This window comes from Cylas formicarius, unplaced genomic scaffold, assembly GCF_029955315.1.
Source record: "Cylas formicarius isolate icCylForm1 unplaced genomic scaffold, icCylForm1.1 PGA_scaffold_4__25_contigs__length_36172078, whole genome shotgun sequence".
Lineage (NCBI taxonomy): Eukaryota > Metazoa > Arthropoda > Insecta > Coleoptera > Brentidae > Cylas > Cylas formicarius.
The window spans coordinates 30,225,309-30,251,400 of NW_026844334.1; the positions used below are offsets into that span (position 1 = coordinate 30,225,309).

Consider the following 26,092-nt stretch of genomic DNA (forward strand, 5'->3'; position numbering starts at 1 on the left):
TAACATCCCATAATAGACAGGTCACCCTGTTGCTCATTTGTTAATTTCTATGGCTAATACTTTGCATATAAATGCACCGTCGCCTCTGGGGACACAATGATGGATTGAAGCCACAAATGGTATTCTGAGTGTGTACGATGACCGTAAGACCAAGGCCAGGTCCAAAGTGAATGCACAAATTTTACTGCATAATGGCCGGCTCTGTGGAAATCAGGCCAAATCCGACGAATTCGAATTCGTATAAGAAGCTGGTATATGTGACAGCCCTCCTAGGGCATAAATACTATGAACAGATGATACTCAGAAAAGCAGATTTACATTTTGCATCGATACAATGTGTCCCAGATTCGCTTTTCTAAACAGGAATGTTTTAGCGGAAAGTATATTTAATAACCTGTTTCAAATTTGGTTTTGGAAATCGCCGAAAAGCCTGAAACGACAATTTTCGTTTTTTCGCCAGTAATTCCAAAACGGTTAAATTGACAGCTGTCAAAATGTGACAATATTCAGATACATTTTTAAGGAAAGTAAGACGGCGTAAATGACAAGTCTCAATCGTCTTTTGTTACTTCTCAAACCGCATTTACTTTCATTTTTCTTACCGCCGCCATATTGGAATTTTCGATTTTTGGAAAGAGCTTCAAATTTTTAGTTAGGTGTTAATTATTCTATGAGTAGACTATGATTTGCTTGTCTTTTTTTACATTTAAGGCTCTTGGAGGCTTTGACGTTGAATAATTCGAAGTATCAACGTTCTCTTTTGATGAGTAGTATGTTTTAGTACTTAAAATTGCCGGTATTTAGTTAATTTAATTAACCATCAGGCCTTCGAACAACCGACAATCGGTACTGAAAATGAAAATGGCAACAGAAACATTTTACAAGTTACAGTACAGAATTAACATTACAGAGAGTGTTTAATAAGAACAAGTACCGTCTATACAAACCCACAATAGATAAAGGACTTAAGAAAAAGACGAATGCCCTCCTGTGTGTGGTATATCTATTAGGAAAATCATGTATTGTGGTCCAATGAGAGTAGATTTACTATGATTTATTGAGCCCAACACTTATCATTGGGATATGGAAAATCGTCGCATAGCATCTATAATAACGCAATCATTTCAGGAAATCGATTCATAGGGCCACTTTTGTTTAACTATAGCCTAAATTGCTAGATTTACATAGTGTTTTTAAGAAACCAAATTCTACCGCCTTTACGATCTACACTACGTCAGAAAGGGCAAAATGAATACTTCGACATAAGCAACACACGGTTAGGTTTAAAATAAAGAAGCCGCTTATAAACACCATTCCTGCCTGAGTCGACGAATAATTTTGAGCACAGAAATTCAATGTTATTTGCGAATCCACGTGTAATCCCAAGAATTTAATGTTACTTAAAGCTGTTATAATTTCTCTATCATGGAGCATAACGTGCCACCCAGAGAAAATTTCCCCAACTGACAAACAAGTCCCCTATTAAAGCACTTGATATACCATTACTCATTATGGACATATTGTTTGCGTTAGCTAGGGTCGCAGATATTGGGAATACTTGTTTAGGTAAGATCTGATTAATAACGCTAGCCAATGACCAACTCACAAATTCGCCCACAGACTTCAGTGGGTTTGTTGGAATCTCAAATAACAATTTTAGTCAAAATATTTTGTTCGTCGACTGGGTTAAGGTTGAGTAGTATAATAGTACCGGTTCTAAATCACTTTTGGCTGGAAAATTCGAATTTTCGTGAATATTAGGTGTTCGAGTATGTTCGGTTGTGTTCGGGTGCAATCGGGTTTGTTCGGCTATGTGGACGCCGAAGATTTTCCGCGAAAACCAGAATGAAAACGCATGGGCCAACCCGAACATACCCGAAGATTCAAAATTTTCCCGCGCCAACCAAAACACCACCGAACATTCCCGAACGCGCCCGAATAAACCAGAACACATCCGAACACACCCGAATATGCCCGATTGCACCTGAACACACTCGAACGCGCAGGAACAAACCCGAAGATTCAAAATTTTCAGGCGTCAACCCGAACATTCACCAAAATTCAAATTTTTCCGCCAAAAGTGGCTTAGAACCGGCACTACTATACTACTGGGTAGGTCGAGATCCCTCTTTTCAAAATAAATTTGATTCTGATAAGTGTTCTCTAGAACCCGTTTATAGTAGTGTTACTCAAGGACAAGCACTACATGTTATTTGTTTCAGATTTTATGATGTTCCGGCTGTTTTGAGCTCATAATTTCTTTATTGTTAATACTTCTTCGATATGTTTTGAGATATCTGAGATATTCTTTTCCTTCTTTTTTTGTAAAAATCATATATGTCTTCACTCTTTGTAAGTGTTATTGGGTTGTTCGGAAAGTCATTTCGTTTTTTTTGGGGAATATGAAAAACAGTTTTCGTATAATGAATAAATATTTTATTAAATTATATATTGGCCATTCTGGTCCAACACCTTTTGCCATCTTTCTGGCAGTAATATAATTCCCCTCTCATAAAAGTTTTGGTCCTTGCTGGCAAAAAACTGGTTCAGGTAGTTTTTGACATCTTCATTTCAGGTAAAGGTTTTGCCATCCAAAAAATTTTGCAGGGACCGGAACAAATAGTAGTCGGAAGTCGCCAGATCTGGAGAATATGGTGGATGTTGCAGTACGTCCCATTCAAGCTGTAAAAGTTTTTGGCGAGTGACCAAACTTGTGTGAGGTCTCGCATTATCCTGGTGGAGCACTACACCCTTCCTGTTGATTAATTCGGGCCTCTTCTCTTTAAGTGAATCATTCAATTTGTCCAGTTGATGATAATAGACTTCTGAATTAATCGTTGTATTGTCCGGAAAAAGCTCAAAAAAAACGATTCCTTTGACATCCCACCAAACGGAGAGCATCACCTTTTTTTGGTGAATTTTGGCTTTTGACACGCTTTGAGCCGGTTCATCTTTTCTGCTCCATGACCTCTTGCGTTTAACATTGTTGTATACAACCCATTGTTCGTCCCCAGTAATAATCCGCTTCAAAAATGGATCATTTTCTTGACGTTTGAGGAGCGAATCACACACGTCAACGCGACGACACAAATTTCGCTCCGTAAGGACATGGGGCACCCACACATCGAGCTTCGAAGTTAAGCCCATGCCTTTCAAATGGCCATAAACAGTCGAATTCGACAAATTTAATCTCTTACCGATCTCTCGTGTGGTTATTCGCCGATTTGCATCAACTAATGCCTTTATCGCATCTTTGTCAGCTTCGACCGGCCTTCCAGACCGTGGTGCATCTTCGACATCAAAATTGCCGGATCGAAATTTTGCAAACCAGTTCTGGCACTGGCGTACTGTTAACACGCCTTCTCCATACACATCCGTCAATTTTTTTCTCGCTTGGACAGCATTTTTACCTTTTCTGAAGTAAAAAAGTAAAATATGACGAAAATGCTGCTTATTGCTCTCCATATTTAAAAGGTCACCAACCAAAAACTACTGCGTAGAATTAATAGAACTTTTTCACACACAAGCCTTGCAATATCAGCTCTCAAGACATATAATGGTTATGCGGCTTAAGTGTGAAGTTGGTTTTGAAAAAACGTAATTAAGTCCTCTGGCGGGAAAAAACGAAATGACTTTCCGAACAACCTTATATATACCAGATCATTTACATATTTGGAGCAGTTGATAATATCGGTAGTCACCCAAGTAGGTATATTTTGTTTGATTTCGCATGTGCTCACAGGAAACGCTATACTAATGTTATAAAAAAATGTTCCACGGAAGACCGCATATTAAGAAAACATTATTCCAAGATTCCCTATTCTGAAGTTGCCTAAAAACTTTTATCTTATGTTAACTGTAAACCCTTTTTTGATTTATATGGTGTCATTTTGTTATTTATATTTAATAGTTGGGCATAGTAATCTGATATATCTGTATGTCTAATGGAACATCTCCTTTATCTGGCCATCATATCGTCTTACATTTTTCAAATTGGAATAAAAGTGGATACCCGTCAAAAAGTAATCTAAATTAAAACCCTAAAATTTCATTATCTTGACCACATATGCTCGCTTGAACAAAAACTTCCGGTTGAATTAATTATTCGTGTCGTCCTTAGGCATACAAAAACTGAACGGAACTTCTCTCCGGTGAAAAACTGAACACGAGAGGAAATTGATTAGAAAAATGTGCCGCGGGGTAATGGAAACGTCAGCCGGATCCATTTTTCCCTCGACTCGTAATTATTTGCAACGTCACTTTTGACACGTGACTTTTTGTGTAAAACGTGTTACGCCACTGAAGTTGCGACATGTCCCGAGCGCTTCAGAATGGAGACAAAAACTGCAAAACTATGAAAATGCGAAACGTTCCAGTTTCGATATTATTATTTATTTATTTACAAAACCGAACAACTATCCAACAAGGCTGTCCAATTACAGGATAGCGCATATTAAACATATCAGATTACAAAGTCGGGAATATAAAAGAAACCTAACTAGATGTTGATACAAAATTTTGTATCAGTTTCTTTTAAACAAATTTAGCCTTCAATAAAATAAGTTCAGAAAAACAGGGCAAGCTCCAGAGTAGCTGTGCAGTTAACAGTTTAGTGACGTAATCAAAAATGGTGCGTATGTCTTAGTTATATTACTAGCATTTTGATTTGAATGAATTCACTAGTTTAAAATACATTCTGCTATAGAATCCTAAAAACTAATTTAAAATTCTATTTTGTAAGCATTTTTGCAACTTGAACGCTGGTCATCGTGTTAAAAGCGGTAGGACCAAAGAGTATAAGATAGAGGGGAAGGCTCCCATCTTATACTCTTTGGGTAGGAGCTACTAGGAACACGGTCATAAAATGGTTGTTAAAAAACAGTAACTTCGTGACGGAGTGCTACGCGAACAAGCAAAATCTAAAGCCCGTCTCTGTGCGAAATCGCGGTAAGTCCCAGGCGCGCTCAAACACTACCGCCCCAACGTTGTTCTAAAAATAGATTGGCTAGTACATACAGTCTGGTCCATACCGGGAACGCGACGCTAGATTAACTTTTGAACGTTTGACAACTTTTATGTGTCACTTTTTAAGTTGTTTTGTGAATTACGTCTTGTTTTTTGTTTTCCACCATTACATTTTATATTTAAACATTAGAGAATACTTAGCAGCGAATCCGGTGTTTATTTTAACGACATATCCCACAACGGTCATTCGCAAAAAAATCATGTACTGTACATACATTTTTTTACTAAATATTTCCGGGCTTTTGAGCCGTGGTCCCGAGATTAAACTCGAGTTTAATCTCGGGACCACGGCTCAAAAGCCCGGAAATATTTAGTAATGTAGTTTCTGGCCGTGAAAGCATAACATCTTTGATACATTTTTTTGTTATAATGAGATTATGGCAACTTGGTTCTCTAGCGTATTTATAAGAATGGGCAATATAAAACGCATAAAATCTATGGGAGAAAATAAATATCAATCAGTATATTTTTGAAAAACTCCCAATGCTTCAATAACAAAAACAACGAAAGTCGTGATTATCGAAAAAAATATCTCGATAACAACGGGGAGAATATTGGATCAACTTTTCACTTTCTTAGTTCTTTCATTTTTCGGGTGAAACCTAAAACACAGTGTTATGAATACTCCATCAGAAGTATTATTATTCTTTTTCTTAAGCAAGCGCTTCAGTTCATAAACGTGGTACAGCATCAGAAGTTGATGGAATTTTTACTGACCAAACTATCTCCGTCGCATTCAATTGGTAATATTAACAATGTATAATGATAATGGTAATGACAATTAGCAATGCTAACTTGTCCATTCTTAAAAGATTAAATTTTGAAATAATTTCATATTCGAAGACAAATAAATACATAGGAACTACCTATATAGTTTTTCTGGCAAGTGTTGGTCCACTAACATTCACTGCTGGTAGTTGGTATTGGCATTGGTTCATTATTACTAATGAAGGTTCACTAACATTGGGCAACAGCTGTTGACTGAACCACCTTTTAAAATAAAAAAAATACATAAGTTAATTTTTTCTCAAAGCATATTAGTAATGAGGAAATGAAAGTTTCCGTGGGTACAAAACTAAAACTTTTATCTTTCTTGATAGGTTAGGTCTTCAAAATTTTCAGTGTGCATAAGACTGGCATACTAAAATTATATTACGAACTATATTTTTTCCGAATTGTATTTCTTCCAACCAAATTTCAACCTTTTTAGTGCATCAATTAATGTGAAATATAAATACCATCGATTTCGTGTAAATTTTTGCCTAGCGATTCTACTGTGTTAATTTAGAACCTCCGGTAATGAAGTAGATAAAAATATCACGCTATGACAAAAATGCACAATTGCTCTGACTACACTTTAGTAGTGGTAGTTAGATGTGAATCTGTCTTTAGAAGAAGGCCTACTGCGTACTTGATAAAAACTAAGTGATTCAATATAATTGTTGACAATTTCAAGAAGAAAAATTACGTCTGAGCAATTTCTGCTAGTTCTAATTTATAAAACTGTAGGTTATTTTCATATGGATAGTTTTGTCTGTTTTTCCTTTTTTCTATAAAGCTTTTTTGGTCACTCTCTATTCGATCGATATACTTGCGATATATTGGATTCCATACAGTGGATGAGTGTATTCCAAGATTAATCTGATGACGCTATTTGTGATTGCTAACGATATTAGTATTACCCTTATTAAATGTTTCTTTATTATATAACTTTGTATTACATGGCATTTATCGAGGTTAAAAAATATCTGTGATTTTTAAAGTAGACAATAAACCTATGAAGATCGTTCTGTAGTTCCAAAATGTCCGATTGGGACTAAATTTCGTTTTTTACTTGGCATGTTGAAAACAAATGCCAATATCAAATGTAATCATAATAATATCCTTTTTTCTGCAATTCGAATTTACATTTATCTAAAAGTAGTAAAACAAAAACACAGCGCAAAAAAAAGATTATAAGAAGGATAATAGTCCAGTGCATAATCCACATCAACACATTTAGATGAATATACAAAAAAAAGAAACAGATTACTGTAAAATTATTAACAGCACTCCACTTCGGCTAACTAGATAGATTGATTGTTAAAAAAAAATTATATTTTTTTCTAAAAGTTGTGTGCATCAGTTTCTTTATGTTATTGAGGATAGCATTGTAGACACAGTAGCAAAACGCTCTTACAAACAATGCTTTACTATGTGGGGGAGGAGAAATAAGACTTCTATATCGAAGATTCATTGTGTGGAAATCAATTCGGTATTTTATTTTTTCAAGAGGATATGCCATTTAAAATTATGTTAAGGAAAAAACGACTGCATGAAACTTTCAACGTTTTTACTTCAGGGAGTTTATTCGATATGCGATCTCGTCGCCTGACACCGTAGATTAATCGTAAACACGACTTTTGCACTCTCTGTATTCTGGTGACATCTTCTTGATCCAAACAAGGGCCATAAACTGCAGATACACAATTAAAATGTGAAACAACCGGCGATCCATTAATCTAATTTTAAGGTTAATTGATAAAAGGTGTCGGCTAGGATAAATCTTTATTTTATTATTTATTTAAGTGCGACTTGAAACGCAAATCGCTATATATATGGCGTACAGAACTTATAATTGATTTCGTCGAATGGTTTTGAATAATCCAACAATATTAGAGCAGTTATTTTGATCAAATCACTCTCCCGAATGTAATCGGTTATATTTAGTAGCGCTGGCGTGCAACTGTGACGTGTAGCTGTAGGACGTAACTGGTTAATATCTCAATAATCTCTAATTTGTTGGTTAGTTGAGTTATTAAAACAGCTATTGATTACATTAGTGATAAAAGGAAGTATTCAATAAAAATATTAAAAAATAAAGGTCCCAAGTGTGACCACTGAGGGAATCCAGACATTACATTCACATAGACAGACTTCTCACCGTTCAGAACCACAAACTGAGTTCTATGAGTTAGGTAACTTTGCAACAATCGGAGGTTTTTACCAGCGTAGGGTGATGAACCTTGTCAAAAGGCTTAGAAAAATCAGTGTACACGACACAGGTCTCAAAGTCTGTGCATAGGAAGATTAATATTATGGATAAAAAAAAATTCTTCTTTGAAATTTTGTGCTAGGTTTACTTCCGATGGTAAGATTCTTCTGCCAGTCAAAACGTTAGAATCAAATTACTATTTACATTTTGAATTAGTTGTTTATTTGTTTATGACTCAGTTTATTCACTTCCAAAATTAATACCGACAATGTCAAAATTATAGGTTAAAGGTTGAAAAAAAAAAAAACAAAAATTTCATTAGGTTCTTGCGAATTGGGTCAATTGCGATTTTAACTGGTACTTATTCGATATGACGAAAGTTTGTCAAACAAACCATTAAAAAGGAACAAAGCTTGAAAGGTTTGAAATAGAATTTTTCTATTTTTAACCCTTAATTCCAGAGAGTCTTTTAAATTTTCAAATCAATACTGTTCCTATACTAAACAAGAAAAAAGAATTTAATGAAGCACATGTTTGAAACATTCTGTAGAATTTATGGTCAAGAAGAGAAATTTTTATTGTCAAACCCCTCAACCCTTCATCTTTGTTCAGATTCCATTGTTTCTATTTTCAAAAGTCGGGTTAGAGACCTTTTGGGATCGGTAATTTAAATTTGCGCATTCACCCAGTTTCTCAAACCCGCGTAACCCATGTGACGGCTTGTGCGCAACCGCACAGGAAAAAGAGACATTGAAATTCAAAAAGACACTTCCGCATGGTCCGCCGCCAGAAACAGAGCCGATTCCGCAAGTCCGCCAGTTTCAAGCGCGAGTGCAACCACGGGGCCCCGTCCGGAACCGACGACACGATAGCCTGCGGTAAGTTTTCACAGTGGGTCGTTGCCTATCGTGTTCGCTTTTTTTACCATTTCGCATCCCAAAAGGGTTAAGCCAACCGTGAACCGGTCGACTCTATTGGAACCCTTAACATTCTGGTCCTTCTTCTGCCTGATTATCTGAAAAAGCGCGTGGAAAATGCAGTCTATTTAGATTTTGTGACCATTTTGCACGTATTCGTACCTTGTTTTGCAGCAGTCACGTTTTTTATCTCTGTTGCTAACCGTTTTTTTTTTTGCACTCTCCGGACATTGTTTTTTGCTCAGTGTATCACGCACTTCGCACCTTGCAAGATCGCATTTGAAATTTGGCTCGTTGGCGACGGGATTATTGAACCTAACCACATTCGTTTGACACTCGTAAACCACGAATTTGTTTGTTTACGTATTCGCGTCTTGTATTCCAAGTTTCGCGTTCGAATAAATTGAATCACCTCCTTTTGGATTTATTGCCTAACCATTTGTTTTATCATTTTTGGATTGGAAATTGCCGCCGCGTCGAATTCACGAACCTTTTGAAAATACGAATTTGTTTGTTTACCTTTGCAGGAGCCTTTACCTTACATTTAAAAATGAGTGAATACACAGGCCTTACTAGACAGCAGAAGTCCATCCTAACCCGTTGTAAGAATACGCTCACAAAAGCGCAAATGGCGCAAGATACACATGCTGACACGAAAGACTTGAAAGTTTTTCAACTGCGTTTATCGAACTTGTACTCTCTCATTACTCAATTTGATGATTTGCACAACGCCATGCCTTCGTTAAGAAGGAACGCCTTTATTTTAATTGTTTTAGGGCTCATTCGGTGTCATCCTGTACACACGAAGACGTATGCCACCTTTGTTCTGGACGCCACAACATACTACTTTGTTTCTCGAAAAAGCCTCCCAAAACCAACCCACCAAGCAACTCGTCTACCTCCAAAAGTACCATGTGCACCTCCACAAACATTGAACGTTCCGATACCAAGTCTGTTTTGTTTGCTACCGCCCAAGTGTTGATATTGAATTCGAATAAGGAGTTTGTACCCTGCCGAGCCTTATTCGACACCGCAAGTGAAGCCAATTTTGTTACTCTGTCATGTGCAAAAAAATTAGATTTGCCCATTGTTCCAAATAGCACACCAATCCAAGGTTTGAATAACATGACTTGTAATGTCCCCCATGGAAACATCAACCTCCAAATTTCCTCCCAGTATTATAGCGATAGTATATTTAAGTGTGAAGCTATCATTACCCCGAACATCTGTGGACTTGTCCCTTCTACCAAGGTGAACAACGTTCCTTTCCAGTGACCCTACCTAGATGGTTTAGACTTAGCCGACCCAGATTTCAGCAATCCAAGTGAAGTGGACATCCTACTCGGCGTTGACTTATTTAGCCAAATGCTCGTTCCAGGTTTCATGAAAGGACAAAACGGACCATCGGCCGTAAACACCATAGTCGGTTGGGTACTATTGGGTTGTACCAATAAACCTAGTCCTTACCTTGCTGACTACCTTAGACTATCCCGTTAATTCTTTGAACCAGACCTTGAGAAAATTTTGGGAAATTGAATGAGTCCCTACCAAAGTCCCTCTCACCGACGAGGAACAAACATGTGAAGAGATTTTCTCGTCTACCCATGCTAGAGACCCCTCTGGCAAGTATATCGTTAGGCTCCCATTTCGAGAGACCTCTCCCAACCTCGGTGATTCTAGAAACCAGACCCTGCACAGGTTTAATCTGTTAGAGGCAAGACTCAACAAAAATTCACGCATTCGTGCCTTGTATAACGAGTTCATGCAAGATTATGCCGACCAGGGTCACATGACCATCAGTTCATCCTGCGATTACCCATCGTATTATTTCCCGCACCACTGTGTGATGAAAGACGACAGTGGTTCCACAAAAATTAGAGTTGTGTTTGACGGTTCATCTAAAACTTCCAATGGTTTAAGCTTGAACGATGTTTTATTAGTCGGGCCTAAACTACAAAACGACATCGTGAAATTGTTAATATATTTTAGATTTTTGCCTGTAGTATTTAGTACTGACATTCGTCAGATGTTCCGAAATATTATCGTAAACGACCAAGACATCAAATACCAGAAAATTTTATGGAGATTCAACCCACTTGAACCAATCCGTGAATACCACTTACGCACCGTGACAAATAGTTTAAACTGTAGCCCTTATTTGGCAATCAGGACACTGCACCAATTGGTAACCGACCACGGAAAAGACTACCCCCTCGCATCTTCCAGTATCTTAGACTCGTCCTATGTAGATGACCTGATGGGATTTTCGCTATCCATAGAGCAGGGATTGGAACTTCAAAGACAACTGATTTGGTTGTTAAATTGTGGAGGTTTCGAACTGCGAAAATGGACCTCCAACTGTCAAGAGCTTCTTGCGAACATCCAAGAGAGGCATCAACAAAGTATTTCCTTTTCAGATAAGGACACCACAGTCCTTAAAGTATTGGGACTGCAATGGGACCCAGTGTCAGACGTCTTCTCGTACTCCGTTAAACCATTGTCCCGTGATTGTACAAAGAGAGTTATCTTGTCTGAGATCGCTCGGATTTACGATCCTTTGGGCTTCCTGGCACCAGTAATTGCGGTTGCCAAGTGTTTGATCCAACGCCTGTGGTTGCAGGGTATTTCTTGGGACGACACACCTTCTAACGACATCGTTACACTGTGGCAACAATACGTTTCGCAACTTCCTATGTTGTCTACCATTTCCATACCCCGTTACATTGTAAAACATTCCGCTGTTACAACGGAACTGCATGAGTTCTGCGACGCTTCATCGACAGCTTACGGCGGTGCAGTATACTTCCGCCAAGTTCACGACGACGGTGACATTGCAGTATCTCTCTTGTGCGCTAAAAGCAAGGTCTGCCCTCTAAAAACGCTATCCATACCTCGTCTGGAACTGTGTGCGACCTTGTTGTTAGCAGAACCCATGTATTTTGTTTCCGATAACTTCAAAACGATAAAAGTCCATAGCGTTTTTGCTTGGTCCGATTCCAAAGTAGCTCTTGCCTGGATAAAATCGTGTCCTTCCAAGAGAAAGGTATTCGTAGCCAATCGTGTTACAACTATTCAAGAAAAAATACCACCAGATTGTTGGTACCACATTAATGGTTTTGAAAATCCTGCCGATTGTTTGTCCAGAAGTTTGCTTCCCAACCAATTCATTAATCATCTCTTGTGATTCAAAGATCCACCCTGGTTATCCTGTCCCTCAGAGCTGTGGCCCGTTTTTAACAATTTGCCTCCAGACGAAATCGATACCCCTACTGAAGAGAACCGATTAGCGTTTGTCACCAACCTACCGCCTTTAAACGACGTACAAGTCTTACTCAACAGGTTTTCTTCGTTAGACAAACCAGAGAATCATCGCCTACTGCCGAAGGTTTAATCGTAGAAAGCGCGACCCTGCCTATTCATATTTTTCCAAATCCCCTGTTTCGAAGAGTTATATTTCTCTCTTTGTATCATCGTTAGAGTGGTGCAACAAGAGGTTTTCTCTGAAGAATTGAGGAGGATTCTGAAGAACGAACCTTGTTCCAAACCCCTTCGTAAACTGGGCCCATTCTTAGACACTCTGGGCGTTCTCAGAGTGGAGGGAAGGTTGCGTCACACGGACCTTAAATACGTAGTCAAGCATTCTATATTGTTACCCCGAGATCATAGAATCACCACATTAATAATAGAGAAATTCTATAAAACTCACGGACACCCAGGTCCTCGCCTACTAGAACATTTGCTAGCCCAGCAGTTCTGGATATTGTCCGTTAAGCGTGCCATCCGCAGTGTGATAGCACATTGCGTCATTTGTGCCATAACCAACCCCAAACCTTACAGTCCATACATGGGCGACCTGCCCAAGGCCAGGGTCTCGCAGCTCAAACCTTTTTCCCACGTCAGTGTGGACTTCATGGGACCTTTTCAAATTACTTTGGCGAAGCGCAGAGGCGCTAAAAGCCAGAAAGCATACCCATGTATCTTCGTTTGTTTCCCCACCAAGGCGATCCACTTAGAAGCCGTATCTGACCTATCTGTCGAAGCTTTTCTAGCGGCCCTTCGTAGATTCGTAGGCCGAAGAGGTCGGTGCTCTGCGATCTACAGCGACCAGGGAACAAACTTGACCGGTGCTAACAACCGTCTCTCTTCCTACTGCCGCCAGGCAGCGGAACAACTCGCCATCAAATGGTATTTCAATCCCCCAGCTGGGCCACACTTTGGCGGTCTCCATGAATCTGGGGTGAAGTCCACCAAAACCCACCTCCGTAGGATAGTCGGGAACCAAACCATGACCTTCGAGGAGCTGGCGACACTCTTAATCCAAATCGAGGCAATTCTTGACAGTGCAGACCCTAACGAACTTCTACCTCTCCTCCTCCTCCTAAGTGCCGTCTCTGCTGAGGTTGGCGACCATTGTGGCATACATTTCTCTGTTCTGGGCTTGATGTATGAGGGCATTTCCATCTGTGTGGGTCCAGTCCCGGATATTTCTCAGCCATGATTTCTTCTTTCGGCCTATGTTCCGTCTACCCTCTATCTTCCCTTCCAATATCAGCTGAAGCTGTTCGTGCTCTTGGTGGCGCATGATGTGTCCGAGGTAAGCGGTTTTACGTATTTTAAGGAGCGTGTACAAGTGTGCTCGTGTGTTCATTTTACGTAGCACCGTCTCGTTAGTTGTGTGGCTTGTCCAACTGACCCGAAGCATACGTCGATAAAGCCACATCTCGAATGCGTTGAGTTTCTTGATGTCGTCTTGCTTAAGTGTCCATGTCTCACAGCCATAAAGCAATAGAGCCCATACGTAGCATTTAAGTGCTCTTAGTCTGAGAGTTATTGATAGTCTCGGATGACATAGCACTTTACGCATATTTAGAAATCCAGTTCTGGCGATTTCTATTCTACCTCTAACGCCAGGCTATTTCCTTACTCTTGAACCCTTGACAGTCCCACCCGACCAAAGCCTCACAGACCAAAAAATTAACCGCCTCACCCGTTGGCAACTAGTGCAACAAATGCATCAGCACTTTCGACGCCGCTGGCACGTAGAATACCTGCACTCGCTACAACAGAGGGAGGAGTGGAACACCCCCGATAACCCCCCGAGGGTTGGCACGTTAGTGGTTCTGAGAGACGAAAGCCGGCCCCCATTGAGATGGACCCTCGGTCGAGTACTCCAAATTTACCCAAGTCCCTATAAAATACCGCGAATAGTCCAAGTCAAAACCGCAAAGGGCCTGCTCGACAGACCACTGGTCAAGGTGTGCCCTTTACCAGCCAACTAGCCAACTTCCCAACCGTGTTTCGTCCTACATACTTGTTTTCAAAAGAGACAATTGATTGCATTGGACCAATTGTCACTTGTTCCGCTCTGCTAGGGATACAGGAGTGTTTGCTGCAAAACCGTGCAAAAAGAATTTCGTTTAGTTTCTTCTTATTTGTTACACTTAGTTTTTTTTATAAAACATTTTGTATAAAAATTAGTATTTTTATAGTGGGGGGAATGTTCAGATTCCATTCTTTTTATTTTCAAAAGTCGGGTTAGAGACCTTTTGGGATCAGTAACCAACCCCGCGTAACCCATGTGACGGCTTGTGCGCAACCGCACAGGAAAAAGAGAAAGTTTTTGACATTGAGATTCAAAAAGACACTTCCGCATGGTCCGGCGCCAGAAACAGAGCCGATTCCGCGAGTTTCAAGCGCGAGTGCAGCCACGGGGTCCCGTCCGGAACGGACGACTCGATAGCCTGCGGTAAGTCTTCACAGTGGGTCGTTGCCTATCGTGTTCGCTTTTTTTACCATTTCGCATCCCAAAAGGGTTAAGCCAACCGTGAACCGTTCGACCCTAATGGAACCCTTAACAATCTTGAATCCTTCTTTTTTTAAGGAATTATTAAACTCTGCGTATATTTAAAAATTTTCATTTTAAACTATGTAAAACTGAAAATCACTTTATTAAGGGTGTCATATTATTTATTTATAAATATATTATACTTTTGGAAACTCCAGCGTTTATTGATATGCCACACGCGAAACAAACATACAATCAGAAACCCCTCGTGACTCCGTAAAATAACGAACGACTGCACGTGGTGACTGGTCCTTTTTTGGATCTAACACACGCATCATCTTTCGGAGACATTCCTTCTTAAAAATTGTAGATTTCGACGCTCCTATTTAAATAATTAAATAAAATGTAGGACTGAGTATCATCGGCCTCAAACGCGCTCCTAAAGTAGTTAGTTATTATATACCTTGGGAGTCTGATGCAATTGTAGTTTTTTTTAGATATTAAGGAATTTGTATTCTTTGTGTTAATTATATATGACGAAACTATTTTTGTCTCGAAGTTATTTTCAATGTTAAGTAAATAATTTGTTATTGATTTATTTATTTAGCACAAAGCTATAACAGAAAACAATCGTATTTACATGTTAAATATACGAGCCAGTAGCAAAATAGGAAAATTTAAATAAGTGTAAAAATACAGAAGTACACAAAACAAAAGTCTATAACAGCAGAACAATTATAAAAGAAAAATGAAATTAAAATTTCAGACAATACATAAGTTTTAAATAACCTTTAAAAGAATTTCAATTATCACACTCCTCAATATTTTTTGGAAGCCTATTAAACTCTAACAAACCTTTATTTAAAATGGTATTCCACATATGTGTAGTTTTACATCGATTGACTAGGATGAAATCAGTATGGTCTCTAGTGTTATAGTCATGAACATTCTTAAAGTAATTAATCCTACTACCAATGTATGGCGGCCTCATTTTATTTTTTATCTTAAATATGAATATAAGGGCATCAAACATTACTTTTTGCTTTACAGTTAATATTTGTAACACATTTAACATAGTCATCACAGGTGAATATCTATTACATTTTAAAATTGCGCGCGTTGCTCTCTTTTGTATTTTTTGAAGTTCCGTTAGTCTATAGCTGTATAGTGTACTAAACAATAAAGTTGAACATTATTGCAAATGTGCCACCGCCAAGCTATTGTAAAGTGACAATTTTGTATAACTTGTTAAATTTTTGCCTGCTCCAAATATGAAACCCAACTTTTGTGAGAATTTTCTCATTATATAATCACAATGTGCATCAAAATTTAATTGTGGATCTAATATAATTCCCAAATATTTTATATGTTTCTCATACTGCAAATTTAACGCCATTTATATTAGTATTAACACTCTCCAGGTCCAAACCAGTCAATCTATGTTTTTTGCCATACAAACAGAACTTCGACTTCATGACATTAATGCTAAGATTATTATTGTACAGCCGTTCAAACACTCGATACAGGTCATCATTGATATCTCGCTGTCTTTCTTCGATATTCTTACCAACGACGCACATCTTGGTATCGTCGGAAAATAATGTAATTTTGCTGTTTTTCACAAGTTGGGCTAGATCATTAATATACAGAAGAAACAATAATGGCCCCAAAACAGTCCCCTGTGGTACCCCATGATCCACCAAGATAGACTCAGTCACAAATGTCTAATACTTTTTGTGTTCTGCCAGATAAGTAAGATTTTAGCCAATCCAGGTATAAGTGCCTTATACCCATATTTTCTAGCTTAGCTATTAAAATATCCCTATTGACAGTCTCAAAAGCTCTTCTAAAGTTCAAAAACACAGCCAAAACAAAAGTATTGTCATCGACAGCCCCAACAAATTCATCACATTTTATTTATTAAATCTGTTCGTAATAGCGAAAATAGGTTAGACATTACCTAGCTGGTTTATTTAAATTTGCGACTTCGATAAACGAGGAAAATGAATGTATATCTCATAAACGTGGACCTATTTTTGTATTGATCGTGGGAGACTCGTTTAAATATTGCACGACATTGAACTTCGCCTTGAAAAGTTCACACATTTCAGGTTTCGTCGACTCTTAAAGTTTGTTTTTCATACAGGGTTGTTTGTGTACTACCCTATTCCATGTTTTTCGCTGAATCGCCAAAACTTATTTCATCCGTCGAAGTTTCTCTGGTCGTGAATTTTCCGATGCTTTTCAATTAGTACAACCACTCTCGCGGCCAATTTTATGTATCAACGCCGTTTTTGTGTGCATGTCACCTCGAGCGTAAAGTTTAACTTGACTTGTTAGATATTATAATGCCAGTTAAATGGAAGAGAAGCAAAGTGTTCATCAGCTTAAAATCCTCTTTATATTTTCGAAAACCTATGATATGTTTCTTGAAAAAAAGATGTCGAGGAATAGACTGTTTTTATATTAAAAATAATTAGGATACTAATGAACACATTTTTGCCAACACAAAACAATCAATATAAAAAATTAACTTATTCTTAGTCTAAAATTGGATATTAAATAAGATAGCATTTGAAATAATAAGTAATAATCGGTATTGCATGTAAAACTAAGTTTACATTTTCTGGATCAGTCACTTCCATATTGCTTAAAAGTAGGAAAATAGTATTTTATGCAACAGCAACAATTGGTGTTGGCAAGATATTAATATAAAAACTGCGAACGGTATGTAAAATTTCTGTGGGAAACTTAAATTATACACGTCAATTTACTTACGGAATAGTCCACTAAATTTTAACTGTAGCTTATAGCTTTAAATTGTCTGATATGTTGCACAACATTTTTCTGTGTATTAATTTTTGAGTACATTGTTGCAAAACAACATAAAAACATTTACTGACATGACGGTCACAATTGAGAAACGTCAAAATTCAAACCGTGCGGTAAAATCTCCGAAAACATCCGATTGCAGCCAAACCCGTGCGGTAAAATCCCGGAAATGTGCGAAGTGGCTCGGATCCGTGGGAAACGAAACTGAAGTGGTAAAGTGACGCTTCCCGTACGCTAAATCGGTGTGTAATTAGGCATTTTACAGACGGGAGTAGAAAAACGATTTTGTTTTACAAATACTAAATTTTGAAACTTAAATGCTTTTTTTAAATTTGACTGAACTCTACCCATCGTTAACGTCATCGGTGTCTCTACCTATTGTTTAACAAATTATCTAGTCTCTACTTTGAAAACTTTTACAGAAAAAGCTTCCAGTTTTGTGCTAAATTCGTTCCATATAATTGATCAACTAATTATTCAGTTAGATAAAAAAGACATTCAAGTTATTTGTGACCTTAAGTCTCTTTTGCTAAATTTTTAGTTCCTAAAACCCACCTGCAGACATTCTCATTTTCACATGTAACGGCCAAATTTATGAACAAATCTCTCATTGCGAATAGTCATGGATAAGTTCCATCGAAAACCAAGTCACACGGTCAGGAATCTCTTCTATTCCTTCTGAATTACCTTCTATAGAACACCGACTTATACCAGTTGATACCTAACTGCATTATCAGATCACCATAATAATGAAATAAGCAGATTTTATTCGGTAAGACCAAAATACTTGCATATCGCACTTTGTTCTATCCAAGAAAAATTTTGAGTCTATCAACATCGTCAAACGCCCCAACAACTGCAATACCGATTTCTACCTTCATTCAAGTATCCATGAAGAAATAAAACTAGAAAGATCCAGAACTGTACCTACAATTTTTTTTTATACTGTCAAAATAAATTCGTAACTATTGCGTAAAAAAATGTATATTTTGTCTCGTCCAAAATAGATGCTAAAACAAATTTATTCCTCCTAGAAGCAATATAAAATTATTGTAAAATGTACAGAATGATTCATAAATATGTGGGAAATCAAACTGTTATTATTCTAAATGAAAACCCGGTATATTAAGGCGTTGATAGGTACTCCCCTTTATACTCAATCACCTAATGTTATGGTCTAAACTGACTATTTCTATTAATGCAACACTTTGTAAGGGTTGTTATATTTTATAAAGAGTGTTTTCGGATTTATGGCCATTTTTTCATAAAAATGCCGTTTGTTTAATACCATATATTTTTTACGCAGTTTCCGATAGCTGTGATTTTATTACGTCAACAATTTTATAAAATATTACTTGTCTTGCAGTTCGAATCATTTATATAGGATATATATTATGCTTCCATTAATTTCTCCTATTAATGCTATTTCAATTTTATTAAGTCTAAACTTAGTATTTTTTGATACCTTAAGTATTTTGTATACATTTTTACGAATAAAATACTCAAAATTTTCAAACCGTTCGAAAATATCACAAAAGTTTGAGTACAAAATAAATATTACGTGAGAGGTCTACAGAGACAAATTAAGTATAATTCTTTCTTTGTTTTACAAAATCCGAGATTTAAGCAAAAATTAAATTATGAACTGCGCAACTTTGGAAAAACAATTTAAACAGTATTTTAAGCTAGGCATAATATTAAGGATGCAGTATTGCAAACCAAAAAAGAACTGTTTAATTAAGTTTCACTTTATTTAGACGATTAAGGGACATTTGTATGGCCACTCAATATCTTGGGCTTTAAGAAAGGCAGGGGTTCTAAATTAATGCAAAGAAAGGAAACATTTTTTTCACAAAATTAAAAATTTACTTATTTTCATTTTCTTGGCTTATTGCGATATTTTCCCAAAGTTTTGCAAATTTTCGGAGTTTTGTTCAAAAAAATGCTTATAGCTCAAAAAAGTGTTGGTATAGGGAATCCTTAATAATATTGAAAGAACATTAAAAGGAAATTAATGAATGTGTAATATACAGGGTGTTCCATTTGATTTTTTACGAAAATTAATATTTTTCATTTTGACTCACCATGTATAAACGATTCGAACTTCAAGAAGAGAACTGCTTTATAAAATTGTTGGCATAATAAAATTAGAGCTGTCGTAAAAATCTAGTGTGTTAAACGCAGGGCATTTTTGACGAAAAAAGGGCCATAAATCCGAAAACACTAAGTATAGGCCATAATAACCGTACATTGCAGTAATATTGACGGTATTTAATATTAAAATATAATGGTGTGCTTTCTCACATATTTATGAATTACACTGTATATTTGAAAATTATGTTAAACTATTTCGATTCAGATGTGCGTAATTTAGGGGAATATTCTGCTGGTAATAAATTGGCGGAAACAACAAAAATGCAATTACAAGATAGGAAAATGCTCGCCCAATTGTGCGATATAGGTAAAGTGACCATACGTCCCGTTTTGAACGGGACTGTCCCTTTTATAGGTCACCTGTCCCGTTGTCCCCAAACAAAGCTCCGAGACGCAAAATTGTCCCGTTTTGTGGAACAGCGCGAAAATTTAAATCATGTAGCTAAGGAAACACGCTTGGGCGGGGATTCACAGACGGTATTGGATGTGGAGCCCATATAATTCACAATGCAATAAACCTTTAGAATACGAAAGCATTATTGTCAAAATATATAATAATAAATATAAAATAAATATAAAATATTTTTTTATATTTACACGGTTCGAGTGGAAGCTCTCAAGCAGTTTTGCGCTGAAGCTGAAATAGAACATCACCAAATGCTTGGCTATAGTAAAACCAGGTGGCTTGCGCTTATGCCTGCTTTGGAGAGAGTTTTAAAAATGTTCCAACCGTTAAAAGACTATTTTTTGAGCATTGAAAAATGTCCCAAATTGTTGAAAAACTTTTTTGAAGATCCCACGTTAGAATTGTGGCTTAATTTTTTACACGCTCAGTCAGCAAGTTTTCCTCAAGCTGTATTGAAGGTCGAGGGTCGGACTGTATCGGCAATTGATGCGGCAAAAGAAATCATCATCTCAAAGACAATTTGGCACAGAAACTAAAAGGTAATGGCACTAATATTAATGAAGACCTGTTGAAAAATATGGCAACAGAATTTTATAAAACTAGCCGTGGAGACTTGGAACAGTGGACTTGCTTCCTTACTAAAGAAATAGAGATATTTAATTGGGCAGATTTAAGAAAAGTACTCGCATGGGAAGATATTCAAAACGCAGTGGATATATTGATTGAAAAGGGATATATTCACTGTAATAAAGATACAGAAGTATTTGACGAATTCACATTAATTTCAAACTACGTCACTACCCAAAAAATTACCGAATGGGGTAATTTAAAAGTCTCAACAGAAACTCGTTGAGTGGAAGTATTCAAACACTTTCGTTCTAACAGTCTTAAACATGAAAATTTTTGTATTTTAATTGAATACATTTTATGTCTACCGGGAACTTTCTTTTCTCTCATGAACAAACTGTGGACATCCGAAAAAAATCATTTACAGGTTCCAGTGTTGGAAGCGATGTTGATAACTAAGGTTAATGTAAAAAAAACGTGCCAAGAATTTTATTCTTATTTAAAGTCATCGCAAACTTTATTAGAGCAAATTTGTTCTTCTGAAAAGTATAAAAACAATTTAAAAAAAATGCGTTGCATATATTTTAATAATTATTGACAGATCAAAGTTCCATGATTAGTAAAGCTGGTGATTGATTTTAATTTTTCGCTACTTATTATTTTTTTAATCACTTAATTAATATGAAAATAATTATAGTGTATAATTGCATTAAGTAACACTTATTCTAAATAAAGAAAATTAAAAAGTTGTGTTTATTTTCTTTGTTAGCCTGAAGGCTGGTCTGGCGGGAAATTTAAATTTTAAAAGTTTTTAAATATCGATTTAGAGTAACGTAAATAAATATTTTTTATTGCCGCGAAATCAAAAACCCTATCTTAGTTTTGCCTAATTTGGCTACAATTAAAAAAAAATACTGTTTAAAATTTGAATTTCCCGCCAGACGTTTAACCTGAAGCTTAAATTTTTTTGTCCCGTTTTGAGTTAAAAAATAAATGGTCTCTTTAGATCTAGGAGAAACGTAAATCACAACAAACATTGGACAAAAATAACCTTGACGATCGATCGGTAGATCTTATTAGAGTCGTGATTGCTTTTGTATTAACGTTAATCTGTTTGACATCGATAAAACCGTTTATGAGCGACGACCGGTTGTTTTTCATCCATTAATCTTTCAGCTGTTTCGTAAAGCGACTTTTCCTGGGACTGTTATTGTTATTTTTGCCTGCGATGCGACGCCTTTATTTTCTGTACCCCAGATATTTTCAACGCGACGAGAAAGAGCCGTTTGCTCTGCTATTTTTCTCCTTTATTTTAGATTTATGTGGTCGACTTATGGCATTCTACGACGTCAGTTGATTTTTCAAGAGGTGTCATTTTATCGCGGCTAGATTAGAATTTGTGTCTGTGTATTATCGTTATTATTATTATCGACCTTTTTTGCCGCCTCCAGAAACAAATAATTAAGGGCCAAAATATCGAACGATTCTATTTTAAAAATCAGGTTTTTGTGGGTGTGTCCAGACGTAGATGTCGCTCGGAATGGCGAACCTTTTTTGATGAGAGTACCACAAAGAAACTATACCTAAGTATAATTAAATATACCAATACAAGCAATTCTTAAATCATCTTTTAACTAATCAATGTTTTACAAATAGAAACAAAATCCATTTTAAAAATAATTAAAGAGCGGAAATGTCAAAAGGAGTATGTGCCATTTTTTGATATATTAACATTTTGTAATTTTGTAATGTAATTGAAATCCCATGGAACGAGAGGACAGATAGGCTAGCAAAAAGTGGAGCTGGTCACACAAGTACACTACCTATCTGTCCTACCCCAGTACCCGACCGCTTCATTAAAAGTCTATTCGACCAGAGATCTAGCAATAGATTGCGGCTTGAAGCTGAAGGAATGAGACACACTAAAGCCCTATTTCGGGGGCCGTCCAGAACTCTTGCTTCCAGCCTTATCGGAATCAGCTGAGGCTGACTATTAGGCTGATAATTGGACACAGGTCAACAAGAAAGCATCTTACGAACATTGGCATCATACAAGATGTATTATGTCCAAGATGCAACGCAGCGGATGAAACTCCTCTGCATGTACTTATCGACTGTGGACCACTAAGAAAATTCTTGGAGTGGACACAGGAAAATATTCTGGAAGTGGGTGTTGGAAGGCTGATTCGCTATGCCTCGGCCGTCGGTCTCCTCTACATTCCCTCCTAACTCACGAATTGTGCTTCACAGGGCCCGGGCACAATGGCGCAACAAGCTGAGCGCCCGGCTCAAATGAAATCAAATTCCAAATTCCAATGTAATTTGTTAATTATAGCCATAGTAGTAGATTTAAACACTTTTTCTTGATTATCTCCTTATTATCTGACATTTCCACGATTCAATTGTTTTTAATGTGATTTTTGTTGGTATGCACAGGATTATAAAAATTTAATATCTGGTTTATATCTAGTTAGTTTCATGTGTACACGTCATTCTATCTTACAGAACATTTCTGAATCAGAGATTGAATTCCCATTGAAAGTTCTTTCGGTAATGTCTCTTTATTTCATACAAGGTAATTTATTGTAGGGGTTCAATTTTAAAGAATTTCTAATTGATGTATTAAGTAGGAAAATCATTAGCTGATGGGCATTACGCATTATGTAGTAATGAGTGTCAAACTCAACAGAAAAACCTGATTTATCAGAGTTAATCTCGATTAGGCTATTGTATACGAAAGTAGATGGTAAAGTAATAATATGAATAGTGAGAAAATGTACTTCTTACAAAACTTCTGGATTCCTCCTGCGTCGGTTTTTGCTGAGTCGAAATTGCTGGCGTTTCGTCAATCACCTCGTTGACTTCTTCAGAGCTTGACTAAAACTGGCTCGTATTTTACTCTGTACCTGCTTATATATTGTTTAAAGGGCGCGGAGCTAAAGAAAGGGCATGAACGTTGTCTCGCTGTTAAGATCCTTTGGTTGCTTATAGATTCCTATAGATTCTCATTGGTAGAAGAATTGATTGCATTCACGGATTCTAGTTTTATCGAATAAGATTTGATATTCAGTTTCATGAAACTGCTAATGAATTTATTTGTCCTAGTCTTAAGTCTCCTTCATATTGGTGACAGATAGCGACCTGTATCGCAGTTAAGATTGTTAGGTTGTTTATAGATTTCTATAGACTCTCGGATTTTTCGTTGGTAGAAGAACTGATTACGTGTAAGAATTTTAATTTTATCGAATAAAATTTTATGTCCGGTCTCATGAGTGTGTTCGGGAATAGCTGGTGAGTTTATTTGTCTTAGTTGTAAGGCTCTTTCGTGTTCTTTGAGCCTAGTTGATATTTTTCTAAACAGTAAACTTCTGGCATCTCAAATGGAATTTTGTCTTTGACGGACCGAAGATATTGAGAGATTTTTGGACAAGTGGTAAATCTGGTTTTGATGTTGTACTTCTTTAGAACTTTTGATATATGGTCAGTAATGTTTTGAATGTAAAGAAGGACTACAGTGGCAAGTGTAGGATTACTATTGGAAGGTTGTGGTGAAGTGTATTTTTTGATGGAACGCTTAATATCTTTAATGTGGAAATTATTAGAGAGGAGAGCAGAGGTAAGGTGTTTTAATTCCGTTTTCAGTGACTCGGGCTGAGATAGTTTTGGTTAGTAAATAAGAGAGTTGATAACCGATGATTTTTGGGCCGGATGTTGATGTGACCCTGCATTAAGGTATCGGTCTGTGTGCGTAGGTTTTCTGTAAACTCTTTGACCTTAAAAAGTAATACATTCAGTATACTCATAGCAAAGAGCCTCGATGTTACATTACTTAAATAATAAAAAAGGAAAGAAACAATATTTGTAGAGCACCTGCACCAAGAAACGATGCAAACAATGGCATTTATAAAAATTAAGTATAAATAGAATAATAAATTATAACACATAGACTTAATATTACAGCAATGTCAGCAACAAGATACAATAAATTTCCATTATAAGAATATCCAGAAAGAAGAAGAAAAGCAAAAGAAAAAGAGAAGCAAGGCTGGTTTTCTTATATCAATAAACAATAACAAGGATTACACAGCGCAACAAAAATTATGTAATTTGGTATTTTTGATATTTTTGGATTCTAGGGACTAAAATAACAGAAAAACGATGTTTTGTTTCTAACACGAAACATTTTTCTATTGTTTTAAAAATAGGAACATTACATGACATTCTAAAAACTGAAATTGCTACCCCACTGACACACATTTTGAATAAATTATCACAGTATTACCTGGGAATAGTAAAATATAATTTCTGGGATTCCCAATAAGGCCGTTTATCGTGTAAACATTGTTTATCCGAAGCTCAAGACTGGAATAAGGCGAGTTCCACATAGCCCAAATTTGCCATTACCTTAGAATCCAGTCCACCTAGAAGAAGATACCACCATTTTTCCGAAACCTGAAATAGATGAAAATACCTTTAGTGATGTTGGCGACATCAAGGACAATTATAATCGAATTACGTTTATTACAAAATGGATTATTGGTTTCAAATTATTTTAGGGAATCTGATCCAAGTGATAGACAAAAGTATTAAAATTATATATAATTTTATGTTAAGAGGAGAAAAATATGGTGCTCTGATTTTGGACAATTCTGGATTATGCAAATTTCATTGAGCTCCACCAAGTACGACACTCCACCAAAAGTTAGTGCAAGTTGCTTGGCATTACCAGCACATAGTTGACCTATAGACTTAATGCAATTGAACAATATGGACGCATTGAAAAGCAAAGAGTTGTTTCGTTGGTCGCGGTGTAAAAGAGGAGAAACCGCAAAAAGTCCAAAAATAGAAGATCTCGCTTAGTAATTCCAATTCAATTCGATTCTACAACAAGAAATCAGCATCAGAAATTACAAAAAACCTAAAAAACACAATAGTAAACAAATCGGGAAAAATCTGTCAACATGAACATCTTTTCTTTTCTTACAATTTAATTTCATTAAGCGGTGATAAGTTATTGGAAAACTACAAGAGAATCAATGGTAAGTGAATAGGTGTGAAATTGTTTCAAATTGATCTTGTTTAGTGAAGTAATGATTCTTAAAATGGACATTGGCGATTAACATTTTAACTAGCTGGGTGGTAGATCAGAGGGTGCAAAACTTGAGTAAAAATTCTTGTATTGTGGACTCATTGCATTGTTGATATATTCGCTTAATATAACTTGGCATAACGTATGTCCCAGACTGGAAGACATCCGGAATAAAATATTTGATAAGAGGAGAGTTCCTTTTCCCAGAATAGGCAGTGCTCTAAACAAAGAGGGAGAAAAGAATATCACACCAAGGTAATTAAACCCCTCGACCACATCAAGACTTGAATCACCCAAGAAGAGTTTTCGCTGGGTTGCCAAAGTGGAGTTACTAAAGCACATA

At 36.7% G+C, this 26,092-nt stretch overlaps 1 protein-coding gene across 2 annotated transcripts in view; it reads left to right on the forward strand.

Moving 5' to 3' along the window:
* LOC132700417 (gamma-aminobutyric acid type B receptor subunit 1) overlaps positions 1-26,092 on the forward strand; it is a 476,519-nt gene that overhangs the window by 237,641 nt on the left and 212,786 nt on the right. The window lies entirely within an intron of this gene.